Genomic DNA, 7,263 nt, shown 5'->3' with positions numbered 1-7,263 from the left:
TGTGTGTGTGTGTGTGTGTGTGTGTGTGTGTGTGTGTGTGTGTGTGTAGGGGCTGGGGGATGGGAATACGGCTAGGCAAAGGGCTTGCCATGCAAGCTTGAGGCTCTGAGTTTATCCTCAGCACCCAGACAAAGAGCCAGGCATGGTGGCATGCACAGGCAACCCCAGTGCTAGGGCTAGACATGGAGGCGAATTAGCAAGCCAGATGAGCTGACTTGGTGAATTCTAGGTTTAGAGGGGGACCTTGTCTTAGAGAATAAGACAGAGAATAGAGCAAGACACTAGATGTTAACCTCTGTCCACTTCATATGCACGTGCACACATACATACATTGGTGCATACACTAAATAAAGACACACACACACAGACAGAGACAGAGAGACAGAGAAGAGACAGGGACAGACAGGGAGGGCGGGGGAAGACTTGTATGTCCATTTGTAGAGGATTTCTTTTTCTCTGTTTTGAGGCTCTTGTTATATGACCCAAACTGCCTTTGAAACCTGTGTTCCTCCTCTCTCCTCCTCTGAGTTCTGTGTTTACATGTTTTGACACCGCTCCTGGCTTGTGGCTGTTTCCTAGGTTTGCTTTTCTTCCTTTTGTCTCCATGCTTTCTTATCCTTTTGCCCATCTACCCTGCCTTCCTTAATATAACAAATCCAATATAATCAGCTCACAAAGCTGCAAGGTTCCTTTAGCTTACGGTTTCAGAAATGTCGATCCTTGAACTGTATTAACCTCACTGCTTTGAGCTTATAGTGTCCTCGACTATGGTGTTGGGAATGGGTAGCAGAACAAAGCCACATCATGGCCAGGAAGCCAGGGGGTAGGAGACTGGACATTGTTGTCTTCAAGGGCATATCTCAAATGCCCTAAAATCCTCCTACTAAGCTCTATCCCCATAGGTTCCGTTATTTCTGAATAGTGCCACCCTAAGGAGTGATCTATGGGCCTTTGGGGACCTCTCAGTCTGGGATACGGTGACTCACAAAAAAGGGCTGTGTCTTAGTTAGGGTCTTACTGCTGTAAACAGACACCATGACCAAGGTAATTCTTACAAGGATAATATTTAACTGGGACTGGCTTACAGGTTCAGAGGTTCAGTCCATTATCATCAAGGCAGGAGCGTGGCAGCATCCAGGCAGGCATGATGCAGGAGGGGCTGAGAGTTCTACATCTTCATCTGAAGGCTGCTAGTGGAAGACTGACATCCAGGCAGCTAGGATGAGGGTCTTAAAGCCCACACCCACAGTGACCCAACTATTTCAACAAGGCCACACCTCCCAACAGTTCCACTTCCTGGGCCAAGCATAATTAAACTACCACAAGAGGAAACATTATTTGCCTCTGGTAAGAAATCAGCTTGTATTTTAGGGGAATATATCCTACCTACTTCCACATGAAGGCAAACAAATCTGATGGTGTTTGTTCAAACAACCACTGAACACCTACCGACCTCTTCGATATCAAAGGAGGCAACGGATCCCTTTTAGGGGTAAATGCTCCTGCTCTCCTACTCCCATCCCCAAATGAATTAGAAGAAAAGGGGATTTTAAGAATGAGGCCCAAACAGCATGGGTAGGAAGGAGAAACATGCATAGGAAAGGGCCTGGGCCTATGGGATATCTTCCTGAGACTTGTACCACTGGGAAGGAGTGGCCAGTCTGAAAGACAGGTTATTAGCTGGGTGTGGTGGCACTCACTGTGATCCCAGAATTTGGGAGGCTGGGGTAGGAACACTATGGCTTCAAGGCCAACCTGAACTCCATAGTGAAACTGTTTTTAAAAAGGTATGGGAGGGGTACAGCAAAGAAAAGAGCAGGAAGAAGGGAGGAAGAAAAGTAAAGAAACAGGAGGAAAGGCACAGAGGGAAAGGGAGAAGTAGAAAGGGAAGGGGAGGGAGAACAGAAGTGTACTGGCTGGTTTTGTGTGTCAACTTGACACAAGCTGGAGTTGTCACAGAGAATGGAGCCTCCCTTGAGGAAAGGTCTTCATGAAATCCAGCTGTAAGATGTTTTCTCAATTAGCGATCAAGGGTGGGAGGGCCCATTATGGGTGGTGTTGTCCCTGGGCTGGTAGTCCTGGTTTCTTTAAGAAAGCAAGCTGAGCAAGCCAGGGGAAGCAAGTCAGTAAGTAACATCCCTCCATGGCCTCTGCATCAGCTCCTGCTTCCTGACCTGCTTGAGTTCCAGTCCTGACTTCCTTTGGTGATGAACAGCAATGTGGAGGTGTGAGCTGAATAAACCCTTTCCTCCCCAGCTTGCTTCTTGGCCATGATGTTTTGTGCAGGAATAGAAACCCTAACTAAGACAGGAAGTAAGGAAGGACCCAGGAAAGAGGTGTTCTGAGCTGCAGAGCGGTTTGTTTCAGGACAAACAACAACGGAAGACAATACAAACCCTTCCCAGGCAGAAAGAACCCTGTCCTTTCTTGTTTTGAGCTCTGGGAGATGTTCGCTGGGATTGATGGAATTCTGGGAAGGGACAGCAAAATGAGACTTCTTGTCAGTGCTGCTCAAAGGCCCTTCAGGAATCAGGGCTGGGTCTTCAGGCTGCTCAGGGTCGAGAGCTCCCAACAGATAGTGTTAGAAGACAGGTGCGTCTCCATGAAAGCCGACTCTCCAGCGATCTGGGCATTCCTGTCTACAGGTCCTACACCGCGGTCGGAGTGCCTCATAACTACAACTTCAGTAGTTCCTGTTGGCATGTGAATCCAGCTCTCACCTTACAGAAAAGAAGGTACCAAATATGAGCCAAATACGAATGGTCAAGTATGAGGCCCATGCCACAGTGTCAGGAAACCGGCAGGGGTGCGAGGCCCGAAGCTGAAGAGATTTTGAAGACTCACGAGTTCACTCTTAGTAAAGGCACCAGGTTGACAGCTACCAGCCAGTACCTATGGTCCCACGTTCCGCCTCTCCACTGAGATGTAGGAACTCAGCCTCTTGGACAGGTAAAATGGGCGACTCTACACTGCTTTATCCTACGCCTGCTATCTGGTGATGGGCTTGTGGGAGTCGCCTACGCATCGCTCAGGTGTGGGAGAATACAGGCCGAGCAGGGACCTCAGCCTGAGTGAGAAACAACACAGGCTGAGTCCGGAGCTGACGTTCCCAAGCTCATGGGCATCCAGTCGCTGCTGGAAACCGCAAGGAGTCCAGAAAGAGGGGTGCTGAGGATGATGAGTCTGGGGCTGGGGGAGCAGGGAACTCCAGCTTAACTCACCATGGATTGTCCTTTGCTTAACGAGCAGGGAGGGGGCCTTCTGCGGGGGAAACTTCGCAACTCTGTAGATGAAGGCTTCCTCCACGCTCACCAAGGAGGTGGTTCTTGATGAGAGAGACATTCCTTCGTTCCAAATTATTTACTGATTGTTCATCATGAAAAATGGGTGCATACCACCCCCTCAGAGTCGACCGGAGATTAAATACTTTTTGTAGGAAGGAATGTCCGGGAAGGGACGCTTATGGGCTCCCTTCCCATAAGTCTCAAGGCCCATCTAGATATGTCAGTTAGCATCACTCTGTTCTGATCTACCGGACCACAGGTCATGTTCTTATGTAGGGACTGTAGTCACGTGACAGGGCCTGGTCAGAAGCAGGTGAGGCTCTTATTATCCTCTCAGAAGTTCTAAGGCTTCCAACCCATTCAGCCTTACCAAGTTTCCTGGCATGGTCCATTTTGCCTAGTGGGTACCCAGGCATACATGAACGTACATAGGCCACAACAAAGGCACAGAGGCCTACAGGTAAACACACACAGGCCACTGACAGAGGAAAAGCCTCAGACTCTCACTAAGGCTCAGGCAAAGGCCTGGGTCTCTAACCTCATAGCCATGTTTATACAGACTCACACAGATGTGGCTTTCAGCCAAAAACTAGTTATGTAACAGATCGCATTCCTGTTGGCCTTGGTACATCCCAGGACATCTGGTGGGAGCCATCTTGTGCTAGCTCCTATGGGAAGCCCATATCAGCTCCATGTTGTCGAAACATAAACTGTCCCTCATGGTCCTCTGTACCCAGCACCATGGCCTAGCGGCACAGATTCAGGTTACTCGAACACCAAGTTCCAAGTAGTGAGAGTTTCGTGACGTTTTTTATAGTAACGGAATAAAAAGAAAGTCGTGAATCAAGGCACTTTTGGATATGTTGGTGGGACTATCAGGTAGACCCATCATAGCAAAATGGGGACATCTCTGCTACAGGACTCAGACGCTGAGCGTCTGGTGATAGTCGCAGTTTTCAGGTTGTCTGTTAGCACTTTACGAAAAGATTTACTTAATGGTCACAAGGATATCAGTTCAAACACAAAGCTGGCAATACATGGCTACTAAAAGAGCTGAAGCCAGCCCACGTTACTTTGGCTCCAGACCTGCAACACTCCAACTCTGAATAATCACTGACATTCTCATCAGTCAATCAACCAATCAATCATCAACTGTGGGACTGTGTGAGGGTATCCTGGGTCATGGTTGAGCAGGTGCCTAGAACCCCGAGACTCTGCAGACTCTGCTGCGTGTCATTCTGCATGAGAACCGGCAGGAGTTCGGTCCCTCCCATCATCCAGGATCCTGAAAAGCAGTCACATCTCCATAGAGTCACATAGGCCAGGCTATAGGCCTCAGGCCCTAGGGATTTACATACTAATGAAGGCCAGAGGGCAGAGCAAATTAAACATGCCTCCCCCAGATCCTTCCCCAATCCTCCCCCTTTCTCCCGCCCTATATAACTTGGGACTGCCCTGAGTTTTTGGGGGTACGCCTAGATCCATCTATTATCCACCATGACAATAAACCTTTTGGAACTAAGGACTTCCTCGTGTTACTGGGGCCTGCCGCCACCAAGGCCCTCAGGCCGCTGGAACCACAGGACCTCTTTTCTAATGTGGGACCCGCCACGGTGGCGGAAGCCCCTCTGGGGCTTGCGCCGCTGTGGCGGCCTTTTAAAATTTTCCCCACAATCAACCAATCAGCCTTTCATAATCTTTAACCAGGTGTGTCTTTTCTCTAGGAGCTTGTGCTCACGCTTCCCGTGTGAATGCTTGCTGTAACTCAGACACGCAGCCTCCATGGGTTAAGATAGGGAGCAGGGATTTGAACTTGTCTAGTCCCAAAGCAGGTTTTCTCTTGCCCTCAACGCTTCCAAGTATCAAGATAATGCAGAACAAAAAGAACACCTCTCTTAAAGGAGCCACTTTATAATCTCTACATTAGCCAATCTATTGCTGCCCACATAAGCATTTGACCCTGGCCACTGCCCCTTTTCTGTGACACCTGGGGGAGGTTTTCAGTCAGCTCCCAGCCTTCTCCATCATACACAGGGACCTCAAAAGATCCCAAGGATGCACGTTAGCATTCATGCACCCAGTACTTTATGTCAAACTCAGCTTCTCCCACACAAACACAAGCTTTGCTTTGAACAAAGGAGAGTATTCTGTGCACAATTGCTCATTATTCTAAAAGCTGCTGTCTCCCTCCTCTGGGGCTGGAGGGTATGTAGTCACGGCCACCACCCTCCAGTCTTTCCTGGACACGGGGAATGTCTGGATTTACTACTCGGGAGCAGTGGGCCAGGTCCTACAGGAGCTTCTGTGATCTCTTCTTTAAGGTGAGAAGCGAGGCTTGTTCCATCCACACACACAATGGGAGCAAATCAGTGTTTGCTGACTGAAGGAACATGCAAATTAGGCATCTATAGCGCGTGGCACGAAGGACAGGATGCTGGCTTGGTGATGACCTGAGTCCAGCTCCAAAGCACCTCAAAAGGATGAGGTCATGGCATCTCTAGACTGCTGGTGTCATTCTAGCATTTCTCGTGACCTCAGTTTACCTGGGTGCCAAATAGGGTTGGTTGGGTGACTTCTAATAATATAGACAGACAGACAGACAGACAGACAATCTGGAATATATATATTCTCTGTACTGAAACAATTTAGGGAATTAAATTTTAACTTCTCACTGAAATTCCAGGCTGTTTAAAAAAAAAAAAAAGCAAATTGGCAGAAATGATGTATTTTTTTTTAAATCCAGAACAAAAATTAAATCACTTTGTAAAATTGGAGCCTGATTCTGAGTGACATATTAGTGATGGAACAAGAGTACTGAATAAATTGCATTAGCTCTGTCATTTCATAAGAATAGGACACCGGAGGTGATGTGCAATTTATCTTTCTGACACAGTGATAACTGCATACCAAAGGCAGTATTATATTGTGAGGGGAAAAAAAAAGCCTATCTTCTCCTTTCCTGTTTTAAAATATTAGACAACGACATCTGAGAAGGAATTAATAGATTCTGAAACTGGGACTTATGGAGAAGCGCAAATAACCGAGTTTTTAAAGTCAGTGTTTAGTTCTACAAAGCAGTAAGTATGCTTAACTTAAAAAGATAATCAAATGGTATGAAAAAGGCACAAAATAGCTGTTGCCTTTGACTTCTGTCTGTAGGGCCACTCCCACAGGCTGAAGAGATGTCTCCACAGTCAAGAGCATACACCACTCTTCCAGAGGACCTGGGTTTGATTCCCAGTACCTACATGGCAGCCCACAACTGTCTGTAACTCCTGTCTGTAAGGCCATCCCAGAAGAGTTTGCTTTTGTTCTTTCTTTCTTCTAGCACTGATTTATATATTTACAAAGTGACTTGCTTATGCTATTATACATTGGGTCATCAGTAGTAGATACTATCCATTGTGCTATTTTTGAAAATGAGAATTTTTGTGATGTTTTATCTCCTTCTTTCATTAGCATTGATCTCCGTCTTTCTCCATTTGTAGTTAATGTTTTTCATAGGTAGCATTCATTGCCGTTTGTTAAAATAGCATAATGCTACTTAATAGTAATATCTTAATTAAGAATAAAGTAACTAGTGTTAACTCCAAGTGTCTATAATGTAGCTATGAGTCCTGCGGTCTGAAGAAACTAAGAATGGGACTGCACTGCTTTTTCTTTTGTTGGACAGGTTCTTTGTTCTCCAAAGTTTTTTTTTTTTCTTATTTATACATTTTTCTTATGGGAAAATAAGAAAAATGTATAAATAAGAAAATATTTATAAATAATAAAAATAATATCTTTATTATTCATTTACATTTTCCCTTGAGGCAGAATCTCACCCTGTAGCTTAGGCTATTCCAGAACTCATTGTGCAGCCCAGGCTGGTGTTGAACTCTGTACCCTCCTCTCTTAAACTTCTTGAGTGTTGGGATTGCAGATGCAAGCCACCATGTCTGGAATTTTAATTTGCCTATTTTTACATCTATTTGGGCAG

The sequence above is a fragment of the Grammomys surdaster genome, unplaced genomic scaffold (genome assembly GCF_004785775.1).
Source record: "Grammomys surdaster isolate TR1022 unplaced genomic scaffold, NIH_TR_1.0 126086, whole genome shotgun sequence".
NCBI lineage: Eukaryota > Metazoa > Chordata > Mammalia > Rodentia > Muridae > Grammomys > Grammomys surdaster.
Note: the sequence above shows the minus strand (reverse complement) of the source record.